Source organism: Hordeum vulgare, chromosome 4H (genome assembly GCF_904849725.1).
Source record: "Hordeum vulgare subsp. vulgare chromosome 4H, MorexV3_pseudomolecules_assembly, whole genome shotgun sequence".
Lineage (NCBI taxonomy): Eukaryota > Viridiplantae > Streptophyta > Magnoliopsida > Poales > Poaceae > Hordeum > Hordeum vulgare.
In genome coordinates, this window is record NC_058521.1 from 238,227,641 (window position 1) to 238,241,031 (window position 13,391).

Consider the following 13,391-nt stretch of genomic DNA (forward strand, 5'->3'; position numbering starts at 1 on the left):
TTCAATAACCTCTTAATAGGGTTTAGGGATCCCTATAAATCAAGAATCATAAAATAACTACACTACATAGCTATCGATAATCCATTCTTGAGTGTATACGTTTATTCGGTGATCATCACTCCACATCACTAATGTCAAAGGAACTAATACCTTTGTGTCGAGCCTTTCACTTGAGATTGATGCTATTGTTTTTTCTTGGGTCAGTCTGAAGGCAAGACATTGATGAAGTCCTCAAGTAGCTCGCCCATACACAATGTGGACAGCCTTGCTTTGTATTCATCTTCACTCGTCCATTATGTGAACATCCACAAGCTTCAAGCATGTAATCCTTAGGGATGGTTATCTTGAACTGGCCCTTGTCAAACATGATCATGAACACTTGATGGTTTCCTCTCCTGGACACTTGGAATCGGTGTCTTGATGCGATCCCATGAGAATTACCTAACCCTCATAAACATAGACAACACATAGTATGGGTTAGTGCACAAAGTGCAATTGACAATTACTTACCATACCATAAGATCCCATGTGGTACATCATTTGCGCTTGTGTGAGGACCTAATTTGAGTTAACTCTTTGATCTTCATATTGTTCAACATTTATCTTTGATCCATGATTAATCTTGATGTCTTGAAGGTCATATTGATTTCTTATTAGGCTTCATTCCTTTAAGAGATGATTACCAATATCTCAATTCACCATGACCATATCAAGTTTCTCCATGAATCTCATTTTGGCTATACCTTGCTCGTCTTCAAGATACAACATACTTTCTTCACAGGCACAATAAATTCTTCACTTGAATTACTTGCTTCAAGACATAATTATCAATGGCTCAACATATGAGCTCATCATGAACCCATTTTCAAGACATTGTAAAATTATTCTCTTTAGTTATTCTCTCAAGATCTTGATCCATCATGGTTCAAACCATAAGACAAAGCACAAGAATGTCTGAGATCCTCAACGAAATCCACATAGATCATATCTTGTTCATCACATGGAATTCATCTTGAATATGATTTTATAGACCCCCATTAGATGATTCTACTCAACTGTCTAACCATTGCAATAGAGTGTTTTCAAGAACATGGAGGAAAACACAAATACAATAAGTATTATTACATGCTATATGACGAAACCTACACAAGGTTGACTGTACTTATATACATGCATGAAGTAAATACCTGTTACCGAGAAAGCATTGGTATGGAGTAGTAATGAATGAGTCATATACTCTTGGCTTCTAATTTCCTCGTGGTGACACCACCTTCTTTGTGAATAAGACAAGACAACAATGCTTCTCCAATGTACTTAGATCACTTTTAATTACAATATGGTCCCCAAACTTATTGGGTCAGAAGTAGTTAGTCTAACTGCAAAATATAGGGCAAAAACCACTCAATTATGTGCATATAGATATGAATTTCAATTTCAGGCACATCTTATCTTTTAGGAATATGATGGATTTACCATATATACAATGGATCAAAACTAAAGTAAACAAGGCATGAGAATTTACACATTGTAAATATGCCTACACAAGCCTACCAAAATCCAAAGAGATACAAATTGGACAAATGAACACTTAACTCTTAATACTTCCAATAACCTCACCAATCATTCATGTTGTCCAAAATAAATCAAAGTGACAAATCAACATATGATAGAACACCAATTTCAACACATGAACCAAGCAAAACCAATGAGCATATAAGACATGCATTGCACATATTCTTACGTGCATATCTCACTTAAGTAGATATATTATAGTACGAGTAATAAGATAATAACTCCCACAATACCATAAAACTAGTAATATGAACTCAAACAGAAACATGGGAGATTATCAGGCGGCAAATGAATTTCTCAGCTAGTTATAAAATGCAAGTAGAAGCAAAGCCGATATAAAGATGACCATGAAACTTTACCATACAAGGAATACTATGTCTAAGAGAACATAATGGTATTTAGACTTACCATTCAGTGATAGATTCCAAATAAGCACAAGGTCATTTATACTCACGCACGCATGATATGAGAGTTTATCAATAATCACAATGCTTAGATACCATATTATTAACATTCCAATTAGCTATATCATCATGTAGAGAAACAATTGGAAAGGCTTGCATCATATGTACCCTTCTTTTAAGTATGACTTGGAAGATAAGCCATGAATAAAAATGCAGTAGAATGTAATACTCACACACATCTAAGGAATGAAACATCAAAATAATTATTATGCAAATAGAGACGTGTTGAGCATAGCAAGCCAAAAAGATATAAAATAATATCAATAATAGATTCTAAGTGGCATTCATCAAATGTTCATATTACCAAGGATTGTGATATGCACAAAGCATATCACTCCCCCATAATGTGATAATCCATGTATTTTCCACAAGAAGCAATTGAAATCCAACTAAACATGATCAATGGATGAGAATTTGAACTTCAAATGAACTTGACATACCACATAGTAAATAGATAATCTTGCACTATAAATTCTAGGTGGTATCCAATATATACACATTTTAGGTTTGTATTGTGCGTATAGCATAACACTCCCCGATAATGTGATGATCCATTACTATCTCAAAAGAGCCCAATAAGGTGCAACCTAGATGCAAGTAAGGCTCAAGACTACACACACAACTATATGACATGCATAACAACCTGCACATGCTAGATAACATAAATCTAGCATACTAGGAGGCACACCATATACAATCACATGCTAGGTACCAAACCTAAACATGAGATGGGCTTAGTAGCTTTTAATGTAGAGAATATATACAAGTTACCGCCAGGAGAGGCATTGGAACGACAAATATGATGGTAATCTTCTTGACTTGGCTTGAACTATAATAAATGGTGAAAATAATTTTTATTCATGAACTAGCCAATTCTTCAATGCCCTCCACACACCTATTGATCAAGTTTGAGATTTATGGTCCCCAACCAAGTTGGGTCCTAAGAAGTTAGTAACAATAGGCTTGGCAACCCAAATGATCTTATCCACTTCCGAACCACTTTGGGCACCAACATACTTGGCAAACAATTTGCAAAAAATATCCTTCCCAAGAGAATAATGATCGTTGATAATTGGAGGCTTAGAGATGTTACTAGTGGGGCATGTTCATGCTATGTGCCCCTTCTTTCGACAGATATAGCAACATGTACTCCCCTTTCTCTTCTTATTCTTTACTTTCTCAACTTGGGAAGAAATAACATGTTTCATCATGAATAGTGGTCCTTATGGCACATGAGGTTGAGATCGAGATTGAGCTTGAGGCATCTTCCCATGTAGCATATCTTTATAAGCCCTTATCTTCAATGGACAAGATCTCACGTGATGCCCAACCTTTTTGCACTTAAAGCAAGAAATGTTGGGCTTGTTCGTGGCTTGGTATTGTCCCCTTTTATTTTTGTTTGACTTCTTCTTATGCTAGTGATAACTATGTCCATCATCACACTTTTCCAAGTCTTTATTCAAACTAGTGACTTGGGCCTTGAGCTCATTAATTTCTTGTACATGGTTAGTTTCAACTATAGAAACAAGAGGACTAGTGGAAGTAGAAACTTCATGGTTGGAGCAACAAGACAATGCGAGCAATTCATCATGATTGGTAATAATATGAGAGGTGGATGAATTGCAAGGATTAGCACATGGAAATAAAGCATTCAGATGTTCTAATGTTCACACGAGACTCACAAGATTTTAGGTTTGTGGCCATAGTCTCAAGTGCTAACTTTAGCTCATTATGAGAGATTAGAAGATCCTCATGAGTGATTCAGAGATTTTGATGAATTTCTTCCAATTTCCCATAGTTGTTGGTTAGCAAATCAAGTTGATCACGTGACTCAACATTCTCCTTCAAAGTTGATGCTTCACATGAGGTAGAGTTAGATGCACAAGTATCATCGGCAATATGAGAGGAGCAAGTAGCAATTAGAGACTTCTCATGAGTATATTGAAGATCCTCATGAATCTTAGACATTTTGATGAGCTCTCCCTTGACATCATTGCATTCAAGGAGAAGGAGCTCAAAATCCTCTTTAAGTTTACCATGAGAAACTTCAATCTCTCCTTTTGAAGATCTTAAGTCTCTACATGTTTGATGGGCCTTATCAAGTTCATGTTCAAGTTGTTTACTTTTAGCTTGCTCGTTAATAAATAAATCATTGCATTTTTCAAAGTAAGCAAGAACATCTTGAAACCTTCTATAAGCATTATTTTTTGTTCTATGAAGAATTTTACTAATCTCATAGAGATTTTTAGTAAAGTCATCATCATCATCCTCATTACAAATATCATTGTTATCACTAAGAGAAGATGATACCTCATCATTACCTCTTGCCATGAGGCGCATGTGGACAAATGGGGTTGATGATGATTCTTTTGGAGAATAAGGTTCTTTATAAATCAAGAGTGCCTCATTTTTCTTGATTTCCTATAAATGGTTAGTCATAGAACAACTAGAGGAAACCAAAGCATTTTGATCATGGAAACACGGGAGAGCAAGCATATCATCACACACATTTGTCAAGGAATACTTAGGTGATGTGCATGGACTATCAACTCAATAATTTATACTATTTGTGGTGCTAGATATGCCCAAGTCAATAGAAGATACAACACTAGAATCAACACAAGCAAGTTCATTAATAATGAGATTAACACCATCATCACAAGATATTTCTTCACTCACCATGTTATAACCTTGTGGCGTGCCACATGTTGGTGGAGTGGAAGTTGTTGAAGTGTGCAAGTAATCAGAGGTGGAAGCAATGGATGGATCTTCATGATAGAAAAATGTGGAGAGCTCCTCAAACAACTCCTTCAACATAATACTGTCTTCATCAAGATTGGACCCACCATATATATCTTCTAGTTTGGTCCAAACCTCATGAGCCAACTTGCAAGTCGAGATTGACTTAAACACTTCACGACTTATAGTTTGATGAATGGCAAGAGCGGCTTCACAATCAAGATACATGTCATCTATAGATGGAGATGGTTCATCCTTTGCAAAAGCAATCCCTACAAGAACAATTCTTAAAGCATTTGGACCCATGGCCCGAAGGTGACAAATCATACGAATTCTCCACAAGTGATAATTTGTGCCATCAAAACCAAAGGTGTCATTGTGCACTAATGTAACAGCCCAATTGCTTTCTTTCCCCTTCTGTAAGATTTTCCATATGTGGCAACCATGCTGAGGTAATGTTATGGAGCTGAAGTGTGGTTTATCATTTCATGTGCATCTCATGAATCATGCATATCTTGCTAGATCCTTTTGCTTAGTCTTTGTTCTTGGTGTTGTGCCACCCTGGTGTATGTGGTTGCATGTGTCTTGTGATGTTCTTGTGGAGTGTGGTGTGGGTGCAAGAAGGGCCCTTCAAAAAATCTTAGTTGCACCATGGACCAAATAAACCCCTCGCTCTTTTCTAACTTGAGGCATAATTTAAGTTTCTGTTTTGGCCCATTAGAAATGTCCAACATCTTTGATAAAACCTTTTAAATATTTGTGGGTGGGAACACTCACCTATTTGAATTATTCTTCCGTTGTTTTTATTTTTAAACCAGGGCCAATTTCACTTAAACCTAATTATTTTGCTTGCTCAAAAATGCCCCACCTATTTTTATAAATAGGGGGATCATTTTTAAATGTCTATGAATTTATGCCTTGGGAAAATCTTTTCTTTTCTCCTGGTTTTAAGTCAAGCTGATTTGGATTTATATTTTAAGGGCCTGCCTATTTTTTTGTGTGAGAGAGAAAGGCTCTGGGCCGGTTTCATCCCCGTGGCCCATCTCCTCATCCAACAGGCCCGACGCGCGATCGTCTCCCTCCTCTCGCTGTCGTCACGTGTACGATCAGAGGAGCACCACCGATCCCTTCTCCCCCTCGATCCAGTGGCTCCAAGCGCTAATCCCGAGGACCATAAGAGCAGCCCCCTCCATCTCCAACCCTAGCCCTCTCCATTTGCTCTCTTCCTCCTCCTTCGTGAAGACACCACTTCTCCCTCGCCTCCTTCTTTCCTCTCCCTCATAGGTAAGCTTCAGAGAAAGTGAGGTTTAGGTTGAGAGCGGCAGGTCGTCACGCCGCCCCCCCTCGTCGTCGGTGCTCCTCCATGGAGTCCAAGGTGATAGGGAGGATGTTGGATCCTCCCTCGATCCGTTCCCGCCACTAGGGAGCTGGATCCTCTGCTCTGACGTGTCCTCCACGTCGTCATCGCAGGAGCAAAGCAGCAGGTCGTCGCAGGCTGCCCCGTATCTTCTTCCCCTTCTCGGCGCCCAAGCTCGTCTCCGAAACCCCCCAGGGTGAGCACCATCTCCTCCTCTTGCTTCCCCGCACATAGCATCTCCTCTCTGTGCGTGTTCGTCGCCGACGTCAAGCTCTGCTTGGCCCAACGCAGCAGCCCCGTCGCGCCGCCATCGTGGGCTACCTCCCACTGAGTTATCCCCGGGAATGGATCCCCGAGGGACCCTGTATCCCTCGCCGGTGGTTAGTTTGCCGGATAGGCGCCAGAGTGGTCTCCGGTGTGCCTCCCCTATTTCGGCCACCGTGGTAGATGCAGAGTTAGAGGGGCCTGTCCAAAAAGGCAACGCCCCCTCCTCTGTTGAGTCTCGATGGCATATCATAGTGGTAGCGTGTGTGCGTGTAGTGCAGTTGATCATGGGTTCGATCCCCCCGTGCCGCACCTTTATTTATTGTCAGTCGATTCCTCAGTGCAGACTTAGCATATTTTTTTCTAAGTGTTGAAGATAATATTTCATGCTCTGTTTTGAGCTTGGTTCCAAGTGAGGTGTTGTTCTTTTGAGGCTGCACCAATGGAAGGAATGGTAGTGGGTGAACCCCTCTACAACTTGGTGCCATAATTTTGTTCATAGGAATTTGCATGTTAGATTTACACCTTGTCAAAGTGGGCACTTGGTTGAAAATGACAGATTGTGAAAAGCTGTAATTTTCACTAAGTTTGGTGATCTCATGTTATTTTCTCTTCCTGTGGTGTTTAGTGTATTTGCTTTCCTGTTGGGAATTAGCCCAAGCAACAAACTAATGTTTGTTTGCTCGTATGTTTGTCTAGCTCACGGTCAAATTTCATGCCCAGATACCTCCTGTAGATATCCTTTTGGAGGTTGCCAGAATGCTTTAGAGCATAAGGAGCTGGTGATATCTGTAATTTTCACCAAGTCCCAATCTGATATGTTTTGTCCAAGTTTAGAGCTGTATATGTTTTGATGTGTGACCCCTTTGCCTTGGATACTTTTTAGAGGTTGTAATGTTGTTGTTTGGCTTCAGTTTTATGTCTTGTTTGAATTAATTAGAGGGCTGTAGCTGCTATAGATCTTGTGGTCAAAGTGATATGATGCTGTTAAAAACATATTGTGTGTCAAACTGGTTTTGAGCTTTGTGTGAGCTATGGTTGATGGTTTTGTGTGTTCTTTAACACCATCCCACTTGGAATTTGGTGCTTGTTCCAATGGCAACCTGGGTTCACCAGCGAGTGCCCATATAATTATGTTTGTTGCTGTTTTGACTTCGTAGACCTTTGTAACTTGTTTTGTAGTTTCCTGTTGAAGCGAAACTACATTCACGACGTTCCTTATAGGTTTTAGCATCATTTTCTCGTGATGCATATGATTCTGCCATGTTCATGCATGTCAAAATAACTTAACATGAGGTTCTGTCTAGACTATAAACAACTCAACTAATTCACATGAAAGTGACTAGAATAGTGATGCATGCCCTCTTCATCAGACATGTATCATATTGGTTGTTGCATTATGTTTTTCTGGTGTTTATTTGCTGTTATTTTACTTTGGGTAGCATCGGGAACGGAGAACGAGTTCGTGGATTCCGGAGAGTTCGTGCAGGAAGAACAAGAGTAGTTCCGGTCTGAAGAAATCACAAGCAAGATGATCATGACCTTGACACCATTTCTAGCTTTGTTATGCTTAGTGTTACGTTTCGTCATTACATCTCCGCTGCCTACCACATGATATATAGGCCATCAAACTTTGCCATGAAACCTCAAACACCTCCCCTCCTAGCAAATATTGTTTGGCTAAGTAGGCTTGCTCAACCACTAATTGATAGCGTTTCTAGTTGCAGGTGCGATCTTGTCCATGTGATAACATGGGCGATTGATATCATTATGTTTAACTGCTATTTAATTAATGCACCTATATATTTGGTAAATAACAGATGGCCTAGCCTTTTGCCGGGTGATTTTTTCGTTGTTGCTGCCTTAGTTTCGGCTACCGGTGTTTTATTCCATAACTGAACGCTCCTAACACGTTCGGGGTTGTTATGGGGACCCCCTCGATAAATCGTGTAGTGTTAAGACTTATCTGGCAGGACCCAACTTTGTTGTTAATCTAGTATAACTTAATAATAAAATGCATAGGGAATAGCTATCTCGAGGAATTAATAAACCACCCGGGCTAGTGCTCCTCATGAGTGTTGGTCCAAAATGGACTACCTGCGGGGCCATTGCGGGGAAACTTGAGGTTTGGTTCCCGTAGCTAGTTCCATTCGTCGTGCCTGAGAACGAGATACGCGGCTCCTATCGGGTTCGTCGACACGTCCGGTGGTCTTGCTGGACTTGTCTTACCTTAGCGATATATCTTGCGCATTGGGATTCTGGTGAGATTTTGGGTCTTCTCAGAGTTGACGTTTTCCTCCAAGGAATCCGACGAGATCACGAGTTTCATGGTAGAGGATTACTATGCGGTCTGTGGTAATTTTTGATGGACTAGTTGGAGCACCCCTACAGGGTTTAATCTTTTCGGAAAGCCGTGCCCGTGGTTATGTGGAAAACTTGGATATTTTGTTAACATCCGGTTCTAGACAACTTAAAGTAATGCTAATAAAACTTGCCAACTGAGTGCATAATCGTGACTGTCTCTTTCAGAGCTCCTTCTCTGATCGAGAACACGGTGGGGCTATGAATGACGTAAGTAGGTGTTCAGGATCACTTAGTGATCAATCTAGTTATCGACCGTCTTGTATAGTCCACATATGATAAGTCTGTTCATCGTAAGATAGCCACCATAAAAGCTTAGGTTGCTGCAGACTCATACACTTAACCTTCCTCACCAATTTAACTTAGTTAGATTCGATACCAAGGTCATAGGATTGCCGAGTCCTCGTGGCTCATGGTTTACTACGAACACCCACATGTATATGTACCCCTGATGCAGGAGTTCCCGATGATAGCCAGCTAAAGTGGGAGTTCGATGAGGATAGCGGCAGGCTGTACGTGACTTATCCAGAGGACTAGAGGCCGTGGTCATGATCGTGGGGCCAGCATGCGGGATATCATAGATTTTGCTGTTTATCTTGTACGTAGCCGGACCATTCCATGTTCTGAATAATGTGTGACTGTATGACTGTAAGACTATGTTCTTTATCAGATGGCAATTGTATGCCCTACTTGTCACTCTTTTAGTTATTGTATTGTTATGGTTATCTCGCTTGCGAAACGCGTAGATGCGCCTCTATCCCCTTTTGAGGCCTCGCCCCCAAATAAGGAAAGGGCCACATCTTAGTTGTTACAACTAATCCATTACTCGACATCAATACTCTCTAGGCGGTGAATCCTAATAAGGAGAGACCTTGCTCTCATACCAATTGAAAGGACCATGATGTAGCCTAGAGGGGGGGGGTGAATAGGCGCTTTAAAAACTTCTACGAATTTGGCTTTATCCTAATGCGGAAATAAACTAAGAGGATACTTTTCAAGCACAAAGCCGAAATATACCAGGCTCAACTAAGTGCACCAACAACTTGTTCTACTAAGATGAACACAACAAGATTACTAACAAGCACAAGTAAGTTACACAAACTTACTTGAGCAATATCACAAGATATGTAAGTGTATGACACAAGTTAGCAATTCACACTAAACACAAGATATATCAATAGTAGCAAGTATGAATTGCGGGATGTAAAGCGTAGGCCTAAATAATTAATATTTACAGGAAAATAGCCAACAGAATATAATGAGGACAATAATATGTAGTGAACGTACACCCAAGTAACCAAAGTAAACCACAAGTAAGGACTTAGGGTTAGGGATAACGGAAGTTATGGAGACGAGGATGTATCCCGATGTTCACTTCCTGGGAGGGAAGCTAGTCACTGTTAGAGAGGAGGATGTTACCACGAAGGAACACCAACGCCACGAAGGCTCACTCTATTCTCCTTGAGATATCACCACGAAGGCGATTCCCAACCACTAGTGGTAGACCTTGAGACAACCTCCAAACCTTCACAAACTTTTCGAGGGACAAACCACAAGTTGATTCCTCACCAAAGCACACCTACCGCCTAGGAGTCTCCAACCTCCAAGAGTAACAAGATCAAAGGGGAAATGCTCAACACTTTTCCAAATCACAAATTGCTTTGGTCAAAAGAGAGAGGAGGAGTGATGTATGCTTGGATGAAATCTCTCTCAAGAACTCTCAGAAATCGCTTCAAGATTTACGACAAGAACGCTCAAATCAATCTCTATAAAATCCCACCAAAAGCAACTAATGATATGGAGGGATGGAAGAGGAGTGGAACAATGGAGGAGGTCAACAAATGAACCCTAGATCCATGGGATAGTTTTCCCCCATATGGACTGGAGTTTTGGGGTTTGGGGAGGAGGAGAGAGCTCAGAACAATGGGGAAATATCAGATCCAAAAGCTCTAACTCGTTGGGGAAGAATGGTACCTTATATAGTTCCCCACCAAATATGCCCGTTATGCACAGAAAAATGTAGCCCGAAACTTCTTGGCTTGCTGAGAACTTTCGGGCTCCCTATTGAGGCACACAATGTAAAGTTTCTTGTTAGCCGAGAACTTGCCCCGGAACCTGCCCAGAACTTCTGCCCCTCAGAACATCCGGGCTCACTTTGGGCTAGATTTTCGCAAACCTTCTGTTTAACCCATGACTTTCCTCGGAACCTTCCCGGAACTTTCGCCCCCAATAAACAACAAGTATACATATAGTAATACATGCATAACTTTTACATACAAACTCCGATTTTCATGATCTTGGGATCGTTTTGTAGTTATTGAAAAGCTCTAGGTCCTCACGTAGAGAACCACGCAATATCAAACAAAATTGATGATGCAATAAATGCAAAGGTTTGAGTATAGAATTTGGGGAACCCTTTTTAGCTAACGGTTTTACTTTGGGATATATGATAGGAGTGGAATTGTGTATAGAAGATGTTGACTTGAGCAAGTCCATTACAAAGCCCTTTGATCCCCTCTTAATAGTGCGGGGTCCCTATAACTCAAGAATCATAAAAGAGCTACACTACATAGCTATCGACAATCCGTTCTTTAGTGTATATGTTTATTCGGTGATCATCACTCCACACCACTAACGTTAAAGTAACTAATACCTTTGATTCGAGCCTTTCACTTGAGCTTGATGTTATTGTTTATTCTTGGCTCAATATGAAGGCAATACATTGATGAACTCTTCAAGTAGCTCTCCCATACATAATGTGGAAAGTCTTGCTTTGTATTCATCTTCACTTGTCCATCATGTGAACGTCCACAAGCTTAAAGCATGTAATCCTTAGGGATGGTTATCTTGAACTTGCCCTTGTCAAACATGATCATGAACACTTGATGTTATCCTCTCATGGACAATTGGAATATCTCTTTTGATGCGAGCCCATGAGAATTACCTAACCCTCATAAACATAGACAACACATGGTATGGGTTAGTACACAAAGTGTAATTGACAATTACTTACCATACCAAAAGATCCCAGGTGGTACATCATTTGTGCTTGTGTGATGACAAACTTTGAGTTAACTCTATGATCTTCATCTTCGTCAACATTTATCTTTGATCCATGATTATTCTTGATGTCTTGAAGTGTAACGCCCAAGATGCAATCCTATCCTTATTTTGGCACGAAGGCCTCGACAGGGATAGAAGCGCATATCGTCGTTTCGCAAGAATGGATATCGTTACAAGTACATGTACTGAACAAAATAGTATATGGAATTGGCTTACACTCGCCACAAGCTATATCAGAGTCACATCAGTACAATACATAAATATCACGAAGAAGAGCAGGGTCGAACTATGGACGAAAACAAACGAGAAAAGAATGACGTCCATCCTTGCTATCCCAGGGTGCCGGCCTGGAACCCATCCTAGATTGATGATGAAGACGAAGAAACTCCAAATGCACAATCAACGCGCTCGCGTCAGGTAACCTTTACCTGTACCTGCGACTAGTGTTGTAGTAATCTGTGAGCCACAGGGAACTCAGCAATCTCATTTCCATAGGTATCAAGACTAGCAAAGCATATGGGTGAGGTATGGTTAAGTGGTGAGGCTGCAACAAGTGACTAAGCATATGTGAGGTGGCTAACTTACAAGTACAAGAAATAAGAGTGGGATGATCTATGCATAGCGGACGCAAACTACTGATGATCAAAAGAATGATCCTGAACACCTACTTACGTCAGACATAACCCCACCGTGTCCTCGATCGGAGAAGGAGCTCGCGAAAGAGACAGTCACGGTTACACACTCAGTTGGCATATTTTAATTAAGTTAACTCCAAGTTGTCTAGAACCAGTGTTAAACGAAGTTTCCATGTTGCCATATAACCGCGGACACGGCTTTCCGAAAGATTTAACCCTGCAGGGGTGCTCCAACTAGTCCATCATAAATTACCACAACCGCATAGAAATCCTCGATCATGAAACTCGCGATCTCGTCGGACTCCTTAGTGGAAAACCTCAACTCTAAGATTACCCGAAGTTTCACCGGAATTCGGATGCACAAGATATTCCGTCAAAGGTAAAACTAATCCAGCAAGGCGGCCCGACGTCTCGACGATCCCGATAGGATCCGCGTATCTCGTTCTCAGGACACAACCGGATGGAACAAGCTACGAGAACCAAACCTCGAGTTTCCTCGTGATGGACCCGCATGCATTCCATTTGGGACCAACACCATCAGCACTGCCCCCGTGTATTATGTTAAATTACTCCTCGGGTAGCGCTAACTCCCTATGCTTTTAAGTATTAACAGAATTATTATGTTGGGAAAATATAGAACCAAAGTTGTGCCTTGCCAGACCAGTCTTAATCTAAAACGAATTATCAAGGGGGTCCCCATAACAACCCCAATCGTGTTAGGAGCGCTCAGTTATGGAAGATAACACCGGTAGCGGAAACTAAGGGGGGCAAAGGTGGAACAAAACACCAGTCTAGAAAGGCCGAGCCTTCCACCTTTTACCAAGTATATAGGTGCATAAATTAATTAGCAATAATATGGTGATATAACAAGGAACCCATGTTATCACATGGAAGCAACTGCACCTGCAAGTAGGAACACTAACACATGGTTAAGCA